Here is a 25,697-nt window from a genome sequence, read left to right on the forward strand (position 1 = left end):
CAAAAGGCAAGCCCTCAATGGCCTAACTTCCTCCCGCTAGGTTCCGCCTCCGAAAGCATCCAGTGGCCCTGGGTTGCCCCAGACTGTGTAACCTTTGGCAAGCAGCCCTCTTGGAGTCATTAAAGGAGCCACAGGGCAAGTATACGAAGGCGGAGCAGCTGAGACAGCGCTTTTAACTGGCACAGAGGTAAAGTAAACGTGTGTGTGCTAGACTAACAGGGCATGCCTGGAGTAGAGCTCTCTTAGGCAGGAGGCATTGACCTAACTCTCTTACAGTATCTCCAGGACAGATACTGTCAGTGCTGTCGATTTCACAAAGGGCTGAAAGATTACAATCCACACTGGCAACCACTACGTCTCCAGGGAGGACAAGATTGTGCCTTCCGTTTCATGGGTTTGGAAACTGAGCCTCAGGGGTATTAGAGCTCACGGTGGCACAATGACTCTGTCACAGAATTCAGGTTCAAAAATGCATCTTCCACAACTGAGGCCCTTTCCCCCCTTTTTTCATTCATTTATCAATTAACAAATAGTTGCCAAGGGGCCAACTATATACAACAGGGCCTGGTGGGGACGAGGGCGGTGCCTCTTCTGTTACTCAGAACTTCTGGTCTCTCAGGCAGAAGACACAAAAGCACGTTCTTGATTGCACCCAAGTGTGGTGGGTGTTGTGGCGGAGGCAGCACGTTTATTAAGCACTGTACTAGACATTCTGCCAGGAGCTGGAGGTAAATCAGAGGGAACGGATCTGTGACTTGGTCTGCCTCCAGGGGCCTGCTGCTGCTGGCTTTCTTCTACCTTCAAGCGTTCAGCCTGCCACCCAGGCTGGAGCTCTCCGCTGGGTCGGATGGGGGGATACACTAAGTACTTCCCAGCAGCTCAAGGACAGCAAGGGCCTTCCTTGTACACGTGTGTGCTTGGCAAGACGGCCTGTGGAGCTCAGCAGCATGCTAGGGTGTTGGCTGAATGGGCTGTGGCTGCTTAGAGGATGAAGTGAAGCCGGGAAGGCTAGAGATGTCTGCATGGATCCCAGTCCTGTGTTAAAGGGCATGCCCCCATCGACCTAACTTCCTCCCACTTAGGTCCTACCTTCCAAAGCTTCCAGGCCTTCTCAATAGCCATAGGCTATGACCAAAACCTTTATCAGGCCCATGTAGAGGTCCACAGGTGAACAGATGGCAGAGAATTCATGTTCTCAGTTCCACTACAGTAATTCACTTTTCTTACATTAAGGAACGATTATGCCTTCCTGGAAATATTGAAATGCGTGTATTTTAGAAGTAGTTTACAGTAGCAACGTAAATAATTAAAACACCCCAATGGTAATCCCCACCACGTATAGAGCACATACTACATTCTACACATAAACTATGTCATTTAATTTCTAAATACCTCTGAGTAATGATTTAGTCTATTTTGTGTTGTTATAACAAAATATCTGAGGCCGACTAATTTTTTTTTTTAAGACGTTTGCTTATCTCACAGTTCTGGAGATCCATGGCTTCTAATGAGGCTGTCATGGCAGATGGTAATGCTTGTGGGTGGGGAGGGAGAGAGGCTGAAGGAAGCAGGAAAGGTAATGTGTTGCAGTTAGGACGGAAAGAGGACACACGCAGGGTGGGGTGCGGGTGACATTCACTAAGAGAAGAGAAACAAGAGATTCATCCTAGGAAAACCAAACTCATGAGACCAATTCAGTCCCACGGGATGACACTGATTCACCCAGAGGGTCTGGTCCCTAACCACGCCTCACCACATCCCTCCTGTCAAAGGTGACACTACCGCTCAGTGGTCATTCTGAAGACCAACACCCAAGAGCGCAGAATTGTGGGGGGTGTAAACCGCATCCAAAAGTAACAAGCAGGTGTTTTGTAAATGACGAAACAGAAGCAGAAACACACCTCATGTGTCTTGTTAGTAGAGAAGGCAGGATTCAAACCCAGGCCTCTCTCAGAGCACAGTTAACCACACACACACACACACACACTTCTCACCACCAGCCACGGAACACACCACTTAGCATGGCTTCTGGGCTCTCCCACACAGTGGAGGAACTCCTCCTCCATAAAGAGTAGTGATGAAGAGATCGCGTCCATGGGAATTTATAGCCAATAGAACACCCAGCACAACAACAGCCAATAGATGCAAAGGACAAACTAAATGACCTGATGTATGCAGGCCACGCCTACACCACCAGAGGAGTGGCTCTGTGGGGCGTGAGGGAAGACACAGGCAGCAAAGGTGACGCTGGACAGTGAACTAGAAACCACGGTGGCACACCCCTCACCTACCCAGTGATAGGACTTGGGGTTTCCCTGTGAATAAAAAGGGGATGTAGGAGCGTGTGAGGCCCTAGTGCTGAGGTGAGGAGCATACAGGTCTTTTGCTTTTCAGGTTTTTCGTTTGTTTGTCTTTGTTTTTTCTTTTATTATTATTATTTTTTAATTAATTTATTCTTGTTACATCTCAATGGTTATCCCATCCCTTGTATCCTCCCATTCTTCTCTCCCTCCCATTTTCCCTCTACTCCCCTCCCCTATGACTGTGACTGAGGGGGACCTCCTCCCCCTGTATATGCTCATAGGGTATCAAGTCTCTTCTTGGTAGTGTCTTTGTTTTTTCGAGACATGGTTTCTCCACGTGACTTTGGCTGTCCTGGACTTTGTAAACCAGGCTGGCCCAGAACTCACAGTGATCCTCCTGCCTCTGCCTCCCAAATGCACTTTTCAGTTTTTTTACAATGAAAATCTGGATGCGGTTTGTAAAATCCCATGACACCTGTCAAGAGGGAGATGCCCTGACCTTGTGTCCTCACAACATAATCCTCTGCAGTAGTAACTGCTCAGGAATGACCCAGGACCACACAGAGGGTGTTATAAAAAGAGAGGAGATAGAGCTATGGTTTGTACAAAATTGTAAATACGCTCAATACCACTTGATGCTGCCATTGAAAATACTCATTTTATGCTATACAAATATTCTTCAGAAAATCCAATAATAAATAAGTGTAGTACACACAAACTCGCCTTTTCTTCCTACACCTCAGTGAATTGTCTGGTAGGTGGAGGGTGTACACACACCTTCTGGAGATCACCTCAGTGGTCAGGAAACCTGGAGGGAGGGCCCGGGCATGGGGAGAGGGGAGAGGAGTTACTGAGAATGGTTTCAGATGGTGAACTGGCTTTTGACTACAGGTCAGAGAGTATTTGGGAAAGGGAAGAATGCAGGCAGAGTCCTCATTTCTGGTTTGGAAACAAGAGAAAAGCTTGCTTCTGCCCAGGGAACCCATGTGGCCAATGGTGGAATTGGGGTGTTACATAACTGGACAGGGGAGTCTCTAGTCGTGTCCAGAATTCCATCCAATTTGAGGCTAAGATGGGTTATGTCCGAATAAAGAACACTTAGGGTCAAAATTGAAGAAACTGGATTACCAGAAGGCAGGTACACAAATGCAGGGACAGGAGGATGAAGGAGCAAGTTGGGGACACAGTAGGAAGGTTTCACAGGCCATGTGATGAGGGATGAGGATGGAGAGGTCAGAACCCCATTTTGACCAATTGAACCTGACATTCCTAGGGGACATTCTGGAAGAACAGGAGAAACTTGTAAACAGCAGGCCATGGGCTTGGCAAGCGGCGCCTAGGGAGCAGAGGCGGCCACCCACGGAGAACATAAACCACACGCCTGAAAAATGAAGCCTGGCGGGGGGGGGGGGGGGGCACAAATCAAGGTTGTCGCTGAGGAATGGAAGTCTGCCAGTGAGAGAAACAAAAGCCAGGAGAATATGAAGTCACAGTGGCCAAGGGGAAAGTTCTAGAAGAAAAGAAATGCGCACTGTTATTAAGCACTATGGAGAAAGCAGACCGAGCAACGAGACAGCAACAGAGTATTGTCCGGCAAAGCTCCCTGTTACTAGTGGAACAATGTCACAATGTAAATGAGGGTGAGGGACAGTGGGGACCAGAAGCCTCCCACCATGGGACATAAGCCAAAATCGTTCAGGAAGCATGTTCTTAAGTCTTTGTATTTTTCCACCAGTGCTGTTTCTCCTTTCCCCAAAAGCCTTTGTCATGGAAAGTTCTAGGAAACTTACAAATCTAGAGCCAGATACGCTTAGGTCCTGGTTTCTTGGATGTCCGCAGAGCTGGGGATCCAAGCAGAGCCTTCGGAGAGGCGGCTCGAGGGTAAAGCACTTGGCGTGTGACTACAACAGCCGGAGTTCGGATGCCTGGCACCCACATAAATGCTAGGTGGCCATGGTTTCCCACTTGTAATCCCAGCAGTAGGCATAGGGAGACAGGGGAGCCTTGGAGTAATCTGGCTGGCTAGACTAACCTAATCTTAGAGGCCACGCTCAGTGAGACCTTGCCTTAAAGTAAAAAGTGGAGAACAACTGAGGAAGACACGTGATGTCCACCTCTGACCTCCACGTGTATGTGCCTGACCTCCACATAAGTGCATAGGCACCTGTACACACACACACACACACACACACACACACACACACACACACACACACACACTCCACTACACATACAGAGGAGAAAAAAAAGGTGTTAGGAAGCCTACTAAAATCACTACCTACTGATAAGACTATAAGGGATTCCAGAATGTTCCTGGAAGAGACCTTTGCCCCTGGCTACCACGACCATCTATTTCAATTTGTTTTCTTGTCAGGAGGTCTCCCAAGCTGGGAGTCCAGGCTCCATAACCAGTCTCCTGGCCTGTGTGGTAGTGGTGGCAGGGGTTGGGGGGTGGCAGGGGGGGTAGGAGCAGTGGGCTGGGTGTCTGCCGTAGTCACTCGCCTCCACACTTTCACATCCTCTATCAACACCTGCACACTTGGGTGGTGACCACACAAGCTCTTCCTGTTTGTGCAGTTAAGTGCCATTCAGAAAGCTTGCCAGCAAGGACGGATCTCTACACAGCCTCAGAACGGAGAAGCCGAGCCATTTATTTGGAACAGGAAAATAAAAGGAGAGTGTGTGTGTTGAGAGGTAAGCGGGTCTGCGTCTGGGTACCTTGGGCTGTCGTGGGTGGACTGTATACCCAGGATCACACTCCTGAGGGCATGCCAGTGGGGGAACATTCCCAGCCTGGCCCACAGAGGGAATCAAGACCAAGTGCACGGTGGAATATAACTAGGGTAGGTCACTGTGTGTGTGTGTGTGTGTGTGTGTGTGTGTGTGTGTGTGAGTGTGTGTGTTTTGCAAAGAAAACACACTCTAGATGTAAATATACTCTCACACACATTTGTGATGCCAGTTGGGCCCCTTGGTCTTAGGCAATATGTCTGAACCTCATGTAGGCCACTAGCTGCACCTTAATGAGAGACGGCATGTGGGTGTCTTCACTGGTGACTTTAGATTCTGGTACCCAAAGCAAAGTGTGGGTTAGTGTAGCCTAAGGACACATCACTCCTGCAGAACTTACTTAATGCGAGAGTTGATGACACTATCTTTGTAACTCATGTATTTACACAAGGCACGTTATGTATACACACACACACACACACACACACACACACACACACACACACACACGAACGTAAACGCACATGCATATTCAAGTATTTATATGCAGAAACACATATCTCAGATATCAAATAACATAATGATTCTATTTTTGAGACTAAAGAAAGCAAATAGTACAACAAAGGGGTTTTTTCCTACATGCAATTTCCTTGTTATTCAAATCTTCAAACATAAAATATGCAATCATGTTTAGCTATGCATCTTCCAGAGTCAGCCATTCAAAGCAGAACAATCCCACAGGACAGAGTAGGGTGGCTCAGCTAGCATGGGGCCTGGCTCTGCACCAGGGATACCCAGGGGGCAGATGCCCCTGGACCAAAGTGCTGGTGAACCCGTTCTTCAAGTGTCAGTCGTACAAACTAAATAATCAGTTTAAGAAAGGATTGTCTGCTTTTTACCAAAATTATCTATTTCCTGGTAAAACGTAGAAGTTGACTAACTGCACGAAACTGTCTCCCTCCACACGGGGCCCTCAGGGCTCCCTATCTCGTCGCCTAAGTGAGATCGCAGTGAACGTGAGGCAAGCAGCCAATGTTCTCGGGTTTTGTTTCTCTCAACTGCTATTTCCTTACTCCACGCAATATCTGCACTTAGTATTCAGTTGTGTCCTGCATACCTTTATTACATTTGCATTTCAGAAATAGAACAAATACACCTCGGTCATTTGTTAGACTGGTGGTTCAAATCCCAATTCTAGAAAGATGGATTTGGATGAGCCACTCTTCCTCTGTATCCCGAGTCCCTCATCTAAAACTTGCATATAATGATAGCCTTTGCCCCTGAATTAAGGGTTGAGTGAGTTAGTACATGAAAACTGAGTATAAGAGAGTGCCTGGCATCTTAAGCGGCTCAGTAAGTACCAGCTGCCCTTGGCAGCAGCAGCACCACTGTCTTTCAGGCAATTGAGCTGTCAGACTCGAAGGGAAATGTCAAAAGGCTGGAAAGGTGAATGGGTAGAAGGCCAGGGTGCATTTAGGAGAAACACGAAAGTTAGAGCAATGGCTAACAGTTCTGACTCTCAGGATGCCAGACAACAGGCGGAGGAAAGAGCTCTGGGCATCCCGCTCGTGGGTCCCACTCCAGAGAGACGCAACACAGCTCCCATTCACCCATATGCAGAGAAACCTTGGGAACTGGTACCTGCAGTTCCATCACCCAGCTGATGGCATGAAGCATGCTCAGTGCTTCCTATGTGCCAATAATTGTATGTGGGGAATAAGCGCGTTTGATCTCATCTTATTCATCGTGAAACTTGTTCCTATCTCAGCGAAGAGGCTAGCCCATGTCCCAAAGCTGCAGACCTTGGAAACGACAGAATTTCCGTTTGGCTCTGTCCAGGTCCGTGTCTTGAGGCCTCACACATCATCTCTTAGAGTACAGGTCGTTTGTGAAATGTGACTGACGGGGAAGCCAAGTCCAAGACAGTTTAAGAATCAGGTTCATAGTTACAGTGAGAGTCAAAGGTGCAGTTGAAAGCTGGTGCTCCGTTTCTGGATGCTTCATTCTATGTCATTGTTCAGAGAAAGGACTTCTGGGCTGACATCTGCCTGTTCAGGTTCACAGTGAAGGGCTTGACAATAAATCACTTTTACTTTCCACTTTTCAGTTTCTTTATATGTCAAATGGGTTCAGTAACCTTCGTTACAGAGTATACACAGCTTTGTGCAGCCCCAGTGAGGCTAGGCAGATAAAATATTGTCAAATTAGCATCAAATGTGGTGGCACATATCTGTAATCCTAGCACTCAGGGAGGCAGAGGCAGGCAGATCTCTATGAGTTCGAGGCCAGCCTGGTCTACAAAGTGAGTCCAGGACAGCCAAGGCTAACACAGGGAGACTCTGTCTTGAAAAACAAACAAAATATGAAAAAACAAAAGAATTGTCATCTTGTTTCAGATTCACACAAGGAAACATGGATGCTACTTTGAGTAAAAGCAGATTGAAAGAAAACGTGTAGATGATGATGCCAGTTCTGTTTTATTAGTGTGTGTGTATGTGTGTGTGTATGTATGTGTGTATGTGTGTGTGTGTGTCCACCCACACACTCATGTGAGTGCACATTCATGTGTCTGTACATGTATGCGGAGGTCAGACATCAGTATCAGGTGTCTTCCTTGATCATCGCCCCCCCACCTTATCTTTTTGAGGCAGGGTCTCCCACTGTTCCTAGAATGTATTAATTTAGCTAAGCTGCCTGGCCAATGAGCTCTGGGGATCCACCTACCTGCATATTTCCAGATCTGGGTTGTAGACTTGACACTGAGGGCCACTTCTGTGTAGGTGCCGGGGACCTGAACTTAAGACCTCACACTTGCATGCTAGATCCTTTACTGACACACCCATCTCCTCAGCCCCGATGCTGGTTCTCAATGCTGTGCTATAAAGTGTGATGTTGCTTATTCCCTTAAATGGCTCTGGTAATAATGGTCCATGATTTGTGAAACCATTCCCATATATGAAATTGTATTTCTAGGTTTCAGCTATTATAAATCAGTTAGCATTTTTCTAAAGATCCATTAGTGCAAATATTCTATCTACTTTCTAAATGTATATGTTATATTATTTCGTTTCTACTTATTTATTTATTTAACTATTACTGAGTCAATTTTCAAAGTGTTAAAGCATAGCTTGGAAATTTTTACCAAAAACCTCCCCGGTGTTCTAGATAGCAGTCCAATACCTGCTCTTTCTAAAACAAAACAACACCATTTTTCTCTCGATTAAAATATAAGCAGGTGTTTGCGTACAAATATAAGCTGATTAAAAGCATCCTTCACAGATACTCCTCTTTATAGCTTTTATCTGTGCTAAAATGGGGGGCTATAATGAACACAAGGCAACTAGACCCCTGCAATAGCTAATAAACGTGACAGTTTGATTTATTGCCGTTCCCCTGCTCTAGCCTGTTGACAGACTCTCCTTTATGGAAAAATTACCATGGTTTAAATCTCTATCATATGGCACTTAATTCAATCAGCAATATGTTACCAATTAGATCCTGCTTAAACTACCATCAGCCAGCAGACCACAGAACATGCTAAGTCAGATGACAGTCGGAGAACTGGTAAGATGCTTCGTGGCAGCTTTCGCTGGGCCAGGAAGCAACGCAGACTCGATGGGTAATAAACAGAGAGAGGACAGATATGAGTGCCGTCTTTCCTACCCTGGGGACCGAGGCAGTTTTGAATCCCTCAAAACGCAAACAAGCTTATGGTCAGGTTGACAGGAGTACACGTTGATACAACATTTTCATGGTTCCTATATTTCTGAGGCAGGAAAGGCCAGTTTGCCTTATTTTCCCCTGGATTCTGTGTATATTGCATGTGCCATGTGTGTGTGTGTGTGTGTGTGTGTGTGTGTGTGTGTGTGTGTATTGTGAGGGGGAGTACGTATGAATGGATAGACCATGCCAAGCACAAACACACTCAACTGAAACAACATGAGAACCAACCAAGTTTAACACAACAGGTGGCTGGAGAGAGGGCGCAGCAGTTCAGAGTGTTTGCAGCTCTTTCACAGGACCCAACTTTGGTTCCCAGCATCCACTCACTGTAAGCCACCTGTAACTCCAACCTCAGGGCTCCAATACCTTTTTCTTGCCTCTGCAAGTACTGTACTCATATGTACATCCCCCCTCACACACACACAGAACCACGCGCACACGCACGCACAATTCCCACATGGAAATAAAATCTTTCAAACTATTAAACAAAGGCCAGGTAGCAAGAAACAGCTAGAGCTGAAAACACAGCAGCTGCCTAAGCCATGGGAGGTCACCACGACTGTGACAGGTATGACTTAGCTGCTCCCCTCCTGGGGTGTCCCTTACTTAAACATTTCTAAGGAGGAGCAAGAGGAGGGTGACCAGTCATCGTTAGGCATGGTGCCTGCCTTTGGGAGGTAAGGTCCGACCCCACTGGAGTTCAGGTCTTGCCTAAACCACCCACCCAACGTGAAACTTCGTCAGCGGGGAGACTGGAGCAGGACAAGGAGGCTGAATGGCTGGAGGTGATGGGGGAAAAAGTCACAACTGTCTGTTCCCAGGCTTGGTGACTTGTTATAAACCGGTGGTTTGGTGCACATAGATTGTGGTACAGAGGAGAGAAGTGAGAGCTTGCCGTTCCCACGTCCTGGGTTGTCCTGGTCACTCTGTTTCTACCGCTGGAGTGTAGAACGGGGCCAGGGAGTTTCTTTAAGGACCTGGCCAATAATGTTGAAATTCCCTCTCAATTATCCTAACAGGCACTGCTTTCCCTTCCTCCTACTCTGCAGGAGGCATTTTAATGGGCATTCTCTGATCCCCCTTAGCAACCCACAGGAGAGACACACACCTCTTTCACAGACAGAGAATGAAGGTTGTAGGAAGTTCAGTGGCCTTCCCACGTATATAGAGAGAGATGTGAGGCTCGCGCCTGGCTTGCCCAACTCTAAAATCTTCCACCCAGTCTAAGGAGAATCTGGACTCTAGGCTGCACATGTGTGGAACTATTTGAATAGAATCCTTCTGTTCCTTGACAGTGTCAGTGTGTATGGGTGTGCGTGTGTCTGTACATCGTGTATGTGTGTAAGTGAACGTATGTGTTTGAATGTGTGTGTGTGTGTGTGTGTTTGTGTGTGTTGCAAGGGCGAGTATGTGCAAATGTACGTGTTCATCAGTGCATGGGCTTGTGCATGTGTGCTTTTTCCAGGCATGTCTAACAGGATGAAATCTGAAAGTTGGGGGTTCAGAAGAAAAAACAGCCCAGATGTTATAACTTTGCCTGGGCTGTCCTTGTTTTTGAGTGCCATGACAGTATTTTTCTGAAGCAAAGATCAAAGGGACATATGGTCTGACTCATGGGTTAACAAAGGGAAAAGCATTTGAAGTTGGGAGTATCTGGGACATGTTGAGATGCGTGGCTGCAATTGCTCTCAGAGCACCTGGAAGTCATGGAGTCTTTGGGGAGCACCATGAAAGGCTAGCATTGTCCCTTCCTCCTCATTAGCTCTCTGTGCCAGCCCATGGTGTGAGACTGTGCGCCACGCAAGTGGCAAAGGTATTGAAAATGGTTTGCACTGCCTGTGAACTCTTTAGAAGTACTAAGAGAACGCTCTCTATGTAAATGGGCTTCTTGCAGCTAAAAGAGAAAGAAAGCACAAAAGAGGACTTTATTTATAAAAGGCACCAAAATTTAAATACATAGAAAAACTTTACAAGAAACCACTCAGGCCTATAGGGGGAAATGTGCAGAATCAGCTTAGGGATTTAAAACATATGGATGACTGTACCTCACCTCTTACTAATGGTTAGAGCACTGGCTGCTCTTCCAGAGGACCTGAGTTCAATTCCCAGCATGCACCTGGAAGCTCATAGCCATCTGTAATTTCAGGCCCAGGGAATCTGACAACCTCTTCTAGCTTACAAGGGTACCAGACACATGATACACAAACAGACATGCAGGCGAAACACCCATATACATAAAGAAAAAAATTTAAGTACATACATGTTAAAATATTAAATTAAAGTAAAATCCCTGTCTATTTAAGGAGGGAAGGGACTTGGCAGGAGTGCAGAGAAAATTCCAGGGGAAGCTTAAGGAATTGCTTGGTTGTTTTTTGGAAAAGGAAGAAAAGCAGGATGCAGTATTTGCCTTGTCAAAGACAAAACTCAGGCGGCCCCATAGTTCCAGGTGGATAAACACATCAGCGAAAGAGAGAAACACACCCAAGCTCACCCACGCGTATGAAGGTTTTTACTATATGGGAAAAAGTCCCTTCTTGAATCAGTCAGATCAAGAGTGAGGACAGTAATACTGAGCCTTGTGGATCCCCATGAGACTCGATTCTTTAGCCCATGTGGCACAGATAACTGCATCTTCCTTCTCAGAGCATCGTTTTCTTGGCTCTTTTCTCGGCTTACCTGTAGCATCTCTGCAGAGTCTTTTTTATTTATTTATTTATTTGTGGCCCTTCTCCACACCCCTCAGTGATGGAGACTCTGACTTCTCCATCCTCCCCACATTCACTCCCCAGATGACCTCCTCTCCATATGGCCACTAAAGCACCAGTGATGCCCACACTTAGGTCCCCCAGCTTTGACTTCCCTCTTGAGTGTGAATGTCTGTACTATCTTGCTGCCCATAGCCTTTCCATCAAGTGGGCTTTCAGCTTCATGATCTTAGCGTGTTGTTTCCCTAACAACACACCAACTCTTCCTGCAGTTTTACCACATCTCCATAAAAGCCCCTTGCTCATCCCACCAGGTCAGCACCTTGGAACCGTCCTCCGCTCCTTCCCTTCCTTGTCCACGTGAGATCTGTCGGGCCAGCACACCCCATACATGGGTACTCTGACCTGGGTCCACACATCCCATCCACGGGTGCTTTGACCTGCGCCCACAGTCAACTCACTTCTTACTCTCTCTGCTTCCACTTCCTCTGCTGAAGACCCTGAGCCGTCTTGTCTGCTCTTCAAGTTCGGGTCCCTCTTTTCTCACACCCCCTCTTTCACTTGGTTCTCAGCCCAGACCAAGAGGAATTCTGGTAAAACCAGTCATAGCATCTGATTGCTCAAAGCTCTCCTCGCCGGTGGAAATCCTCACTGTCTCGGCGTCTGTTACTGCAGAAGCAACCAGCTAAAACCATAGCCTAAAACAACCTTTGAGGGCAGTCCCCAGGGCGCGAGGCTCCTTCCCACCTTGGGTTCCACTAGACCTGGAGGCAGCTGCTGCCTGGACTGTGAGGACAGAGGGGTCAGTTGTCCTTATTTCTCAGATAAAATGGTTTTTAACTTAAACAGAACATCAGCAACAACGTTTTGTCTTGCTTAAGACATCATAGGTTAGAACTTTCATCAGCTCAGGGACTGGAGAGATGGCTCAGCGCTTAAAACATTTGCTCATCTTACAAAGGAACCAAGTTTGGTTCCCAGCACCCATGTCCAGTGGCTCAGAACCACCTGTAACTCCAGCTCCAGGGGATCCAGGACCTTTTCTGGACTCTGTGGGCACTGCACATGTGCACAGACATAATGCATGTGTGCACACACAGAGAAAATTAAAAAAAAAACCTTTTAAAAAAGTCTCAGCAGTTTGGAGCCAGCTGGAACTCCTTCCTCCATGTTGCTGGCTGTATTTATTATCTATCACCTATCTATCTACCCCCTCTCTCCATCTACCTATCACTCTATCTGTCATCTATCACTCTATCTACCTATCTATCTATTTCTATCATCTATCTATCCATCACTCTATCATCTATTACTCTATCTACCTATCACTCTCTATCTATCCATCTATCACTGTGTCTATGACTCTATCATTTATCTACCTATCCACCACTCTATCTATCTATCTATCTATCTATCTATCTATCTATCTATCCATCACTCTATCTATCTATCTATCTATCTATCTATCTATCCATCACTCTATCTATCTACCCAGCACTCTATCTATCTATCTATCCACCACTCTATCTATCTATCTACCCAGCACTCTATCTATCTATCTATCCACCACTCTATCTATCTATCTATCCATCACTCTATCTATCTATCTACCCAGCACTCTATCATCTATCTACCCAGCACTCTATCATCTATCTATCCATCACTCTATCTATCCACCACTCCATTTATCTATCTATCCACCACTCCATCTATCTATCTATCCACCACTCTATCTATCTATCCATCCATCACTCTATCTATCATCTATCTACCCAGCACTCTATCATCTATCATCCAGCACTCTATCATCCATCACTCTATCATCCATCACTCTACCTATCCATCCATCTGCCTACTTATCATCTATCTTTTAGAGCTCATGGTGTGGCTTGGGCTCCTCATGTAATGCGCATCTCAGGGAGCTGCCCTTCTCCTAATGTGATTGGCTTCTAAGAAGCAGAGAGCATACGCCACAACTGTGAAGAGCTGCTCCCTAGCCTGGCAGAGCACCCTTCCTGCCCTTTTTATATTGGCCAAAGAACACAGAGGCCCGGTCCAGATTTAGAGACTAAGAGAGCGTCTCCATCCTCGTCCTCGTGGGGTCAGGGGTTGGCACGTCATGGAGGCATACTTGGCACACTGCAGTGCTGTCTTTGGGAACAGCATGTGATGCTCATCGGTATAACATGTAGAATCACGTGTAGATAAATAGCTGATTTGTCTGGGAAGACACGCTGATGGTCACCTCCTCTAGCATCCTCTGCCCAACTTGTGGCACTGTTCCACCAGTGACTTCTCTGACATGTATTCATTTAGTCACATGGCACCCACCCTGGCCTGGAGCTCACTGTATAGCCAAGGACGACCTTGAACTTGTGCTTTTTCTTCAGTCTCCACCTGTCAAGTGCTGGGACTGCAGACACTCACTTCTATGTCCGGCTTCTTTGCCATCTCTTGCTTTTTCCCTCCTCTTGGTCTACCACGTGCCATTTTCTCTACTTGGGGCTGTTTCCTGCATGTATAAGTGGCCTCTCATTTCCTTCATATTCACATGCAGTGTGCCACCATTTTTGAGAGTTCTTTCTCATAATTATGAAATTAACCATGGGAAATAGCAAACTGGTGCCTCTCTCTCCCTCCTTCCTTTCCTCCCTCCACCCCCCACCTCTCTGTAGGTACTTAGCTTTGTCATTAGAATATAAGTTCCATGCTGTATCTCAGCGACCTAAGTGGCTTAGAGCTATATAGGTTCATAACAGATTGAGGCAAACTCTTTTTGGAGGGGTAATTTTGACATAATGATATTGGGACATTTTCTGACTGCTATGCATGGAAGGGGAAAAGATAGAACTAAATAAATGTTATTCACCAAGACAAAAGAAATTTTAGAAGTATCCCACTGTAGTATAATAATGATCTCAGGATGAGAAAGTTTCATGCATCTGATACTAAATGAATGAAATACAAAAATGTGATGGGCTCAGGATATAGCTAAGTCTATCAAAACCTCAATTAAAACAATGACTAGTAAGCGTGCAAGAATACTTCAGTGCAAAACATGAATTTCCTGTCCTTCACACATGTAAAGAGCACTGTCAAATGAATACAAGTAAAGTAAAACCACGGAGCAAGCACTCGTGAAGGCATTCGCTGCTGTTGAAGAGGACCCAGGAGTGGTTGTAAGTGGCTCACAATTGCCTGTAACTTCATCTCCAGGGGCTCTGGCGCCCTCTTCTGGTCTCTTAGTGCACCTGCATGGATATGTGCTTAAAAAACATTGCTGTAAATCTTTGGCAGAAAAAAAAATTTCTCCATTCTATCTTTTTATTTGCTTTGCTGTCTGCATGTAGTCAGCAGTAGAAGCCAAAAGTTTAGGAAAAGCATCAAGTGAGGCAAATGGAAAATTGAGCAAATCCTACTCATTAGCCTAATTTCTTTTTCAATTATGAAATAAATCAACATGATTCAATTTTTATAATCTTAATTATATATTTTATTTAGTAAACCATGAAACTATTCAAAACATTAAGTGTGGTTTTACATTTTTAGTGCTGTGTCTTCGAAGTAGACGGGCCTCATTTCAAAGGCAAAACAGTCACATGTGGTCAGTGGCTGCCACACTGTCGGGTGAGGGGCACTTACTCATTTGGCATGTGGTGCTTTGATACTTTGCTTAATTTAAAACTAAATTAAAGGACAGAAAGGATAAAAGGATAACTTTCTCTGTCTCCCCCCCCCCCACACACACACCAAGTCATTATGCCTCATTGGCTTTCTCTTTGATTACCTGGAAGGGAGGAGGGTTACAATGCATTATCTGCCTGTTCTTTTGCTTTTAGTGGTGATGGTGGTGATGGTGGTGATGGTGATGGTGGTGGTGGTGATGGTGGTGGTGGTGATGGTGGTGGTGGTGATGGTGGTGGTGGTGGTGATGGTGATGGTGGTGATGGTGGTGGTGGTGATGGTGATGGTGGTGATGGTGGTGGTGGTGATGGTGGTGATGGTGGTGGTGATGGTGGTGGTGATGGTAGTGATGGTGATGGTGGTGGTGGTGGTGATGGTGATGGTGGTGATGGTGGTGGTGGTGGTGATGGTGGTGATGGTGGTGGTGATGGTGATGGTGGTGATTTGGTGGTGGTGGTGATGGTGATGGTGATGGTGGTGGTGGTGGTGATGGTGGTGATGGTGGTGGTGATGGTGGTGATGGTGGTGGTGATGGTGGTGATGGTGGTGGTGGTGATGATGGTGGTAGTGATGGTGGTGGTGGTGGAAGTGGTAAATACAGTTGAAATCCACTCTCTGCAAAAATATCGTTTTTATTGCATTGCTATTCTGTAGCTGTGTTGGACTCCTTCATCCTGAGGCTTCTCAGAATAACTCAGTGCATCTCTCGGGCTTAGGTTAGGACCTGGTTAACAGTGTTCTGCTAGACCATCTGTCTGGGTGGGAGCAGGGAGAGAGCCACTACACCTGAGGAGGAGAGCTCTCTAGTCCGTCCTGACGCTATGTAAGCGTTCAGTGAGCAGGTGCATGTGCCTTTTTTTTTTTTACTACCTGGCACATAGTAGGTGCTCAATAAACATCAGCTTTAAGTGCGAAATGCGGCATGTGGGTGAATTTGGAAATGCTTATGCACGCTTCCCTTAACCTGCATGGCAGTCCTCCGGGGTGAGATTCCACTTCAGGGCCGAGCGTGGCTGTCTCCCATTTGACTCATAGGATAACAAACACAGGTCACTGCAGGAGCTGTCTAGTTCTCAGAAATCTATTTGCAGAGGGCGGCCTCTCCTGGAAAAAGTGCACTTATGTTATATCAATAATACAGACCTGAAAAGCATACTCACTCGGGTAAATGAGAACACGCCATGGGTGTGTTGAGGCAATCCTCCCTCAGTCCTGCTAAGAGTAGCCAAGTGCGCCTCTGAGGGCTGGAGTTTTCGGAATTAGCAGGCAGCCCTATTCTTGTGTCCACTCCCCCGCCCCTGCCCCCTGTTTTTCAATAGTGTATTTATGATGCGGGCTGGGGAAACACAGGGCTGAGGGGAAAAAATGCTGTGGAATTTCTGGCTATTAATTTTATGAGTCTATTATTCACTCTTTATTGGTGCCTGCCCTGCCCTTATATTTTTGTACATTAAAAGCAGGCTGCTTGCTAATCTCTCTCTGAGAACTAAAGAGTGAGCAGTTAACCTTTTGACTGGCAAATGTCCTTTGTCATCTCAGCTGAGATAGCCTTGGGGTTTCCAACAGGCTGCCTACACTGTGGAAGCTGTGAAGTCGGCAAACAGTCTCATTACCCAACTAGTCTTTTGCTCCGAGGCCTTGTAGATAACAGTCCTTGAAACTGCTCCCCTTGGCACCCAGAGCCTTGTATGTCTGGGGGCAGCGCACATGGTGGCATTGTTAGGGGTTGAGGGTGCCCGGATGAGGGTGCCTGGGAGGTATACTTGCTGCTCTGCATTTGTCCAGAGAAAGTATACTTTCCCCAGCTGTTCTTACAGAGGTGTCAGTGTCTTGTGGAGCCCTGTTCCCCTGGGGCACACTAGTTGAAGCAGGTCTCTCCTGTTTTTCTCTGGAGGATAAGGTCCATGCTAGGTTTGACAGAAATCTGAAGCGGCAGACAGTGTGCATTAGTTTTCAGAAGGATGCTTCCTGTAAGCTAAGACTCTACCCATAGATTCCACTGGTACTAAATATTAATGACCTTCTAGAACCATGGTGCATCCTGTCCCCTGGAGACAGCTACATGCTTTTAGCTATTGAAAGTGTCTTACCAGGAGCTAGGGAGATAGAACAGATGAGGAAGTGAAGCTGGAGGGCCTGACTTCCATAACCCATCACCCATGTAAAAAAGTTGGGCATGGTACTGTGCATTTATAATCCCAGCTACGAGGAGACAGAGACAAGTGGGTCTCTGGGGCTTGCTTGTCTGCCATTCTAGACTAATTGGAAAGCTCCAGGACCCGGAGGGAGGTCTTGTCTCAAAAAGCAAGGCAGATGGCTTGGTAGGAACAGCACCTGGGGCTGACCCCTGGTGGTCCTGGGGCATGCACACGAGTGTGATTCTGAACACAAATGAATACACACATGAAGCAAAGAAAATATGAGAAATAAAGAAATAAAAGCAACTGTTCCACCAGGCACACTTGGCCACACACTCGCAGCTTTCACTACAGCACAAGTTTTTATGCGGTAGAAATACATAAAGGCCAAGTGTAAAGGTTAAGGTCAGTGTTCAACTCCCAGCAGGGCCCCCGAGTGCAAAAATCACACTCTTGTAGAGCATGTGCCAGGCACTGGCAGTCAAGTGACCATGAGCAAATGACTTCTCACTCCGCATTTCAGTTAAAACAGGGATGATACTGCTCCTCCCAACAGGCTTGTTGTGAGGATTTAACAAGGTTACATACAGCGCACGCGCCATGTCAGAGCACACTAAGCTTTCAGTAAAAGTAGCTGTTGTATTAGTGTTTAGATACTAGACCTGCAGCAACTTTAACACAGCAATTACTTGAAGAACCAGTAAATTAGACGTATTAGGAAGAAGGTTAATTCCTCAGGCTGGTAGAGCATTTGTGAATCACAATAGTAATTTTCTAAATGGCTGTGAGCAACCTGGAAAAGAGCATGCATGTGGTTCAGGCCTCATTGAGTTCCCAGAGAGTAAATTGCCCACTGGAATGGCCTGCCCATTACGTGATCGTAGTGTGTACTACACACACATGCACACACACACACACACACACACACACACACACACACACACACGTACTGTTATAACATAATACCAGGAAAACTGCAAAGCTGATGGCTTTGCCTTTGTATCTGGGATTTCTGGTCTGGAATGCAGTGTCAAACATATGACTTGGGGCTTCTGTTCAGCTGACTGTCTGCACCTGGTGAGGTATGACTGGTGAAGGAGGTGTCCATTTAAGTGTTTGATGATTCTCTTGCTCGCTTCTGTGGGATTCTGGAAGGGGACAACACATTAGGATTCTAGCTTGAGAATTGATGTCATCAAGACAAATCCTTTAGGCTTGGGAGTGTGCCCATGGTGACAATGGAAACAGCATGGTCGGGGGAGACTCTGAAAGAGAGCTGAGCCTGTTACCTATGGACCTGGGTTTGGTGGATACTGTCTTTGGTGCCTCATCTTGCATACTCCTGGCAGGTTTGATGGAGAGGCAGCTGGGTCTAGTTTAGGTGACAGATGGCCTGGAGGGCTTGACCACTGGCCCTGACCTCTGATCGCTCCCTCCCTCCCTCCCTCACCCCCCTCTTTCTCCCTCCCTCCCTTCCTCTCTCCTTCCCTCTCTCTCTTCTAGAAATGTATTCACAGACTGGAGAAAAAAAATCAGCCATGCTCAGAGGAGGCGATAGTGGTCAAGTGGACTAACCTTCCTCTTCTTAGCAAGCTTAGATAAGCAGCCACAGTTCTGTCTTGCACTTCAGTTACGGAAACCTCACAACCATGTTGTCTGCAGTGAGAATTACTTGCGAGTCCTCTATCTCAGCCCCAAGCCTCTGTGGTTCCAGTCCTAGAGTCCAGTTTTGTCTACTGGCATTTTCATGGAGCCATCCAGGGCTATGGAAATTGGCTTTCACACAAGTCATAGCTCTGAACTGTGAAAATGGTCAAAGTCTTCTTGGGGCCAAATAACAAAACTCTGTATCGGCTAATGTCCGGTAGTACACTTTCAAGGGCAGCCTCTGCAAACGCTGTCATCTTGCCTTAACTTGAAACTGGCCTTCCCTGGGTCAAACACTCTAGTCTTCTTTAACCAGCCAGAAAGACACCAGGTGCCTCTTATGAGTTTGTCCCCACAGGAATGAGAGCTAAGAAAGGGGGTGAAACAGACGGACAGGTGGGCACACACAGAGGAATATACAGCCAATAACAGAGGAAGAAGGGAGCTAGCAAGATAGGGCCAAGATCTGTACACTGTGTGAATATTCACTTTCTGACAAATCTGGACTCCTCCTTGAGGTGTGGACAGACCCAAGCGTTTTCCACACTTCTCAAGCTTTGCTCATTCTGAGGCTCATGGCATCTGTGTGGTCTGTGTGGAGGAGTGTGTAAGGTTTAGAGGTCAGGAAGTATAGGGTCTGGGGTCAGGAAGTCTACAGGAAGTGACTGCCAGTCATCAGAAGACTCTGTGCTGGACAGGTTTATGTCAACTGGACACAAGCTAGAGTCACCTGAGAGAAAAGAACCCCAATTGAAAAAAAATAACTATAATATTGAGCTGTAGGGCATTTTCTTAGTAGCGTCCAATACGGGAGAGGGCCCAGCCCATTGTGAGTGGAACTGCCCTTGGGTTCTATAAGGAAGCAGGCTGAGCAAGCCATGGACAGCAAGCCAGTAAGCAGCACCCCTCCATGGCCTCTGCATCAGCTCCTGCCTCCAGGTCCCTGCCCTGTCTGAGTTCCTGTCCTGACTTCCTTTGATGATGAAAAGTGATGTGCAAGTGTAAGCCAAAGAAACCCTTTCTTCTCAACTTGTTGTTGGTCATGGTGCTTCCTTGCATCAGGAGAAAGCCTAAGACAGACTCCTAGGTGTGGTTCTGCCTGGGCCTGAAACAACCTCCTTACTTCAACTCTGAGCCGAGTCTATCAAAGGGGAGCAACCACCACACTACATCCATAAAGAAACAGTGATGCCAGAATCCATGAGTCCAAGAGCCTCTCTGAAGTGAGAGGAGGAAAGACTAAACATTCTGGTTAAAATGGTCAAAATGCAGGTCAGTCCACCTCAGCTGTGGATGCTAAACACTGAGGCATCAGTCAGTTTCCTCTGACTGTATGGACCGCGGCTGCAGGCTCTCGGCATGGAGATGATGGAGGTGGTGTGTATGTCTGACTGTACAGACCACGGCTGCAGGCTCTCGGCATGGAGATGACGGGGTGGTGTGTATGGTCCTTGCACAGTTGTCAGTGATGGTCCCATAACCTCGAAGAGTATCCTGACAGCCCATTGAAGCTCATTTGTATGCATCAACAACTGTTTTCATCTTAGACTTTAAACAACTTTAATTAACAATACGGCTTCTTCCTCAATGTGTCAACATGGCTCCACCTTTTCATTTTGAAAGAACTGAAGTAAATAAAGAAATGAAACATTCAATTATTGAAAACAGAAATGGGAAACAATAATTGATTTCAGAGGCTTTTGCTACAGTAAATTCCCCGAGGCTACTGACTACATTTTATTAAGAGTCTTACACGTTTATACTTCTACAATTCTTATGTGGTAATGTTGAGTTTCTCAGGGCAGGGAAAAGTATTATTGAAAGAAAAATAATTATGACAAGTGTTAAAGATTAGTAAGTTGGATTCCCCCCAGTGGGCCACCAGTATCCTGGGAGGAAGTTAAGTGCCTTAGGAAGCACCACCAACTCTAGTCAGGGAGTAAATTGCTGCTTCGGTGCACTAACAAGGACCCCAGTGGGTTGCGGAGTTAACTAGCGTCCCAGAGCTCAGTGCTTAATCCCCACACAGCTCTGTGAGAATTTGGACCTATGTTCTTCTACGTTGATGTCTGTCTCTCTGAATGGGCATTTCTTCAGGGGCAGAGCTAGTATCTGGACCACTGTCACAGGCGGCTGGCCAGCCCCTTGCCCTGTGAGCCCCATGCATAACCCTCTGCCCTCTTGAATGGAACAGTATTTCTCTGCTGGAACAGCGCCACAGCTTCCCAAGGAGAGCCAGTGCTCTCAGTGGGGGAAGGACGGCCATCTCTCCAGCATTCCGGGTTACCATGTGACCTCTTCTGGGGTGTAAAAACATCTTTACGGATAGGACAACTATACCAAGCGCAGTGTCACACCCACGGCATGGATGACTCACAGAAAGCTGAACCGCTGAAGGGGCTCCCTGGGTGATGACATATTGGCAACTACTCCACAGCAGAGTCCCCTTCCCCTGACACTGCTTACTGTTAAGTCTCAGTAAAGGGAAAGGCCTCAGGATTCCCATGAGCCTCCTTTCCTTCCCATAAGGAAACTCTAACAGGCCTGATCTCAGGAGGGTTTCATGTGGGTCATCACAGCTGCCCCGATTCACGGTGGCATTGGACACGTCAGCGCAGAGGATGCAGGCACATACCACCGGGGTACCAACGCACTCATGACTTGTGCAATGAGCTGACCTCTCACGCTGACATCCTCCAGTGTTTCTACTGATGCCTCAAGCCTGGAGAGACTCCGCAGTTTTCTTCCTTGGCTGACTCTGTAGCATCCTACATTAACTCTCTCCCTCTCCAGGCACCCGTCTCATGGCCGCCTGCTCCAGTCTTCCACACGCCTTCACAATTACTATCTTCCTTCCGCCGGAGTGATATTTTCATCTGGTGATCACTCCAGGTGTGACACCGCAGCTCTGGCCTTTGCCCTCCTCACTCCCCCAGCACTGTTTCTCACAACTGACGTTTCAGTCATCATTATTGGGCAGGTGTGCTGGGCACAGTGCCCTCCTATGACCAACTGAGACAGATGTGCGCCCTGCTTCAGGAAGTCGGGTTCAGTCTCCGTCTTCTTACGCTGGCATCATGCCAAGGACATACTTACATCTTCACTTTGCTGTTACTTTGTCAACGGTAGATCTTATTTAGAGTTTCTTCAGAGTTAGTGTTGAGGATTTAGCTCTGACCTCCTTCCAGGGTTTGAGACATTGCCACAAACTGGTATTTATTCTTATCATTCTTCTTCTTGCATTTTTAATTTTTTAAAAATGATTTTATGTGTGGGGGTATTTTGCCTTCCTGTATGTCTGTACACCACATGCTTTTAGTGCCCGTGAGGCCTGGAAGAGAGGGTGGATCCCCTAGAACTAAATTTATAGAAGGTTGTGAGCCGCTTAGAATAGGAATCTGGGTCCTTTGAAAGAGCAGCCAGGTCCCTTAGTCACTGAGCCACCTCTCCATCGCCATTTTCTTGTATTTTTATGCTCATCTCCGTTTCTCATTTAATCTACTTTTGGTCACCTGTCACTTATCCCCCCCCCCCTTGCATTTACAGGTACTCCTCTCTTTTGCCCCCCCCCCCACTTTCCATGTCACATTTGTTAGATAAACGTTTACTTTCTATTGTGTCTGAAGGTTGCAGCTGGTCTCCTTAATCCATTCACAGACCGGCGGAAGTGGTCCCTGAAGAGCATATTGTTTTAACTGAGTCTCATACCATCACCTGTGGGCCAATCAAGGCAGCTCAGAGCAAGGTTCAGTGGAATTTCTCTTTGTTTTTGGATTCTAATGTCACCACATCTTAGCCCGCTTCTCTTGTGAACTGCGACCTTATTACATGTTTGGGTTTGTTCTATTTTCTTCTGTCTGATTTTCAGAGTTTGAAGCCAGTGCTGTTTTCTTGCCTTGTTTGTCCTTGTGGTTAATTTCCCCCAAGTGTCTCATCTATTATTCTGTCCTTTCCCTTGGGGACTTTGGGTCCTGCCCCCCAGCCCCACCTCTGTGCTCCTGCTCTCCTGGTAGCTATGAAGCCTGTGACACAGTTCCCATGCAGATTTGTTCTGCCTCCATCGGGCTCTGGTTCACTCTCGGAACTTCCATTTTAGCCCAGTTTTGATTTTCTGGAGTATATCTTCAGACACCCTTAAAGAAAAGAATGCATGGAAAGCAAACTTGCTGGGATATTTTTGATGAAAAGAACATTCCATTTCACACACAACTAATATCTGGCAGAGTCTAGAAGCTTCTGGAAATTTCCTTATTCTGTGAATATTGATACATCGATGATTTAACATTTTGCCAGGCCATGCCTATGTTTTTGCTGACTATTCTGGGTCTTTAAATATGAAGGATGCTGTCCTTCAACTTTGAAGAAAATTTTCCTTTAATTATTTATTAGATAAGAAAAAGCCTAGCTCTGTGAGTCAACCTTCTGGACTCGCTTTCTAAAATCCCTCACAGTTCTCGGTGGTCTTTTCTTCTCCTGCATTCTATATGTGAAGAGTTGTTAGCTATTGGTCATTTTTTTTAATCTGTTAAATTAAAAATTTCCAGAACAAAAAAATTATATTTTCTTTAGCTGCTACATTTGATTCTAACCCCCAGAGTGTAATATTCTCCCTAAAATTCCTGTGTGCTTTTAATGTTATCTTTTGTTCTGTGTCACTTTGATTCTTTCTGGATCGTTCTTGTCTGTCTGGCTTTCTGCTCACAGGCTGCCATTTTCTTTACATGTGTGGCACCTCTTGGTTTTGAGTTCCCATTTAGGGGAGAAGTGTTTGGGTGCTGGAGAGATGGCTCCACAGGTGAGAGCACTGGCTGCCCAGCATCCACATGGAGGCTCACAACCATCTGGAACTCCAGTCCCAGAGTATCCGTGGGCACCAGGCATGCGTGTAGTAAACAGACATCCACGTAAGCAAAACACCTACACACATAAAAGTAAACTAGCTAATTAGGGGAGAAAGGTCAAGTCATCACGTGCTTTTCATGTGCTCCTAGTAGGTCAATGGTTTGGCAGGACCTTTCCTTTAGAACTGAGTGGGATGACTGGGTGAGGCATGCCCGCTAGGAAACTACATTAGGTTGGGGTCAGGTTGACTCACAATCATCCTATAGTCTTCTGTGTCTCAAAACTAGGACAGTTTTCATCTTCAGTAGGGAAACAGGCTCAGTGACTTGCCGGCGGGTAGCCAGCTAGCAAACGGTAAAGCCAAACTGAAGCTGTCATAGGCGACATCACACATTCTCAGGCCTCAGTACCCCGGGAAGTCCCAGTGTAAAGGCAGAGTAATGCTTTATGAACTGGCTTCATCTTCTTATGGACCTTTGTAAACTGCGTGTGAACTCTGCGTCTTCCCATCAGTGTAAACAAGCATTGTCGTCTTGCTCCTTCTTAAGGAATGCATGCACTTCCTGGGAAGACGCAATCACCTAATTCCACTCGAAGTCAGAAGGTGTCGAGGCAGGGCTATAGCGCTGTGGAGGGGGAGTTGCTGGTTCTGGAATTGGCCCAATCACTGGAAGACATTTTAGAATTATTTTTGGTGAGATTCCGAGGTTTCTCCTGATTGCACGGGTCACGCTGCTTCATTTGCTCTAGATCCGCTTTTTGAAGGATCATTGATAACAGCTGATGCTTTTATTAGAAAACTGCCCCTATTATTTTTTTTTTAAAGCATCTAGTCATCGTCTAAGGAATTAAGTAGTTTCTTAGCGCTCCACTTCCCACACTTCTGAGACAGTGATAGACATCCCTGTAAGACGATGTAGAGCAGAGTGAGACTGACGCACGCGGAGCGAAGTGAAGTGGTTTCCTTTGCTGAGTCTCCTTGAGCCTTACATGGGTAATAAGACTGCGAACCTCTAAGGGAATTAGAATTTGGCATGTAGTCATTGTATACAGTGATAGGGCTCATAAAGACAATTTATTTCAAGCATATAATGTACTTTGACCATATTCATCCTGCACACTCTCTCTCTCCTCCTTCCCTTTCTAATTCTATTCTCGGCGTTCGTGTCATATATTTGCTCCACACCTCTAAATGTGACTGCATGGGACCTGAAAGGCTTCTGTACAGAAAACAAACAAACAAACAAAAAACTGATTGGGCAAAGGGACAATCCCAGCATGAGAGAAAATGGTTGCTGTCTACCTAACAGAAGGTTAATATCTAGTATACACAAAGGACTCAAAAGTTGAGTTCAAGCCTTGAGTTGCGGGTTCGAATCCCCGAGGGGGTGAACGGGTCAAGTCTGTGATACAGTTTCCTACTGAATATGTTCAGTAGATATTGTGGGAATATATACTCTAGTTGGAGCTACACTTTTTTAAAAAAAAATTATTAGCATACATGTTACTGGGTACAAAATAGTGGGTTTCGTTATATAATATTTTCTTACATGACTGTCATACACGTTAACCATATCCATCCCTCTGCCCTCCTGCTTGTGCCTAGAAGGTGAGTATTCCCAGAGCTACACTTACAAAAGTGTTGCTTTCCGTCTCACCAGTCAGTGTGAGCCTCTCTGAGAGGCTTCTTAACGGGATGTGAGGATGCGTCCCTCTTGATTGGACTCCGTTACACACGTGACTGGATGATAACCACCTGCAGCCTGACTCTTCTCACTCGGTGCCTTAGGGGCTGTTTTTAATATTTACTATTGCTTTAATTAGGTCCTCCAACCCTATCCTCATCAGGATACTCGACCGAAGTAGAAGGACTCCATGGTAACGGAGAGATGCTATCAGCAACCCACCTATTGACTTGTGGGAAA

This window comes from Acomys minous (assembly GCF_964271855.1).
Source record: "Acomys minous genome assembly, chromosome: 13".
Taxonomy (NCBI): domain Eukaryota; kingdom Metazoa; phylum Chordata; class Mammalia; order Rodentia; family Muridae; genus Acomys; species Acomys minous.